This window comes from Theobroma umbraticum, unplaced genomic scaffold (genome assembly GCF_002168275.2).
Source record: "Theobroma umbraticum cultivar Fairchild unplaced genomic scaffold, ASM216827v3 scaffold_459.0, whole genome shotgun sequence".
NCBI lineage: Eukaryota > Viridiplantae > Streptophyta > Magnoliopsida > Malvales > Malvaceae > Theobroma > Theobroma umbraticum.
The window spans coordinates 497,341-498,425 of NW_018397286.1; the positions used below are offsets into that span (position 1 = coordinate 497,341).

The 1,085-nt window shown below is 38.5% G+C and overlaps 1 non-coding gene across 1 annotated transcript; it reads right to left on the reverse strand.

Moving 5' to 3' along the window:
- Positions 1-441: 441 nt before the first annotated feature.
- On the reverse strand, positions 442-548 carry LOC149526238 (small nucleolar RNA R71). Its single transcript, XR_016352218.1, has one exon. It is a non-coding gene; the product is annotated as a small nucleolar RNA R71 (small nucleolar RNA).
- Positions 549-1,085: the final 537 nt, after the last annotated feature.

Genomic DNA, 1,085 nt, shown 5'->3' on the forward strand with positions numbered 1-1,085 from the left:
AGACGGTGAGCAAGTTGAAAACATGGCTGGAAATTAGAGAGAACAACACATGCAGGAGCATGAAGTAGTAGATAATAGATCTTTAAGAGATTATGCAGTCCCTTTGGTACAAGGTCTTCATTCAAGTATCCGGAAGCCATCAATTCAAGCTAACAACTTTGAGATCAAGCAGGCTATTATCCAAATGATACAAACATCAGCTCAATTTAGAGGCTTGCCCAATGATGACCCCAACGTGTATATTGCTAATTTTTTGGAGATTTGTGACACTTTCAAGCAGAATGGGGTCATTGACGATGCTATACGACTACAGTTGTTCCTTTCTCGTTACGAGATAAGGCAAAAGTGTGGTTGAACTCCCATCCCATTGGCTCCATCACTACTTGGGATGACCTTGCACAGAAGTTTCTAGCCAAGTTTTTTCCCCCCATGAAGACAGCAAAGATAAGGAACGACATCATTTCTTTCACGTAGTTGGATTTCGAGTTTTTATACGAAGCATGGGAGAGGTATAAAGACTTGCTTTGAAGATGTCCACACCACAGCCTCCCCAAGTGGTTGCAAGTGCGGACCTTCTACAATGGCTTGCTAAATCCCATCCGGACTACCATCAATGTAGTGCTGGAGGTTTTGTTTCCATATTTTTCTCCTTCAAACTACCTAGTATAGAGCTACTATGAACCTCACTTTCAACTTCATTTTTGGCCATGATTCTTTCTGATGTGGGCCAAGTGCTAAACATCAAAGTTGTAGTTCATCCTCTTAGATTTTCATTGGTTCAAGATTCACCTCGATCGGATATCTAAAGCTCAATTTTTGTCTTAAACACTTCGGCATGTTTGATTATTTTTGAGCCCACTTGCACCCTCCTTTGCATTCATGCTCCAAGTCTTTGCATGTCCTTCAACATTGAGGAATTAAATAATCATAGGCTGAATTGAGAAACTTTTGACAAGAAATTAAGCTAAACTTGCATAAATGAAACTTGGCATCACATAAGTTAAATTATTTTGAAAAAGAAAACTAAAAACTACCTAAGGATTAAAAAAAAACTAAAAAACTTAACAAAATTCAATCTCCAAAGA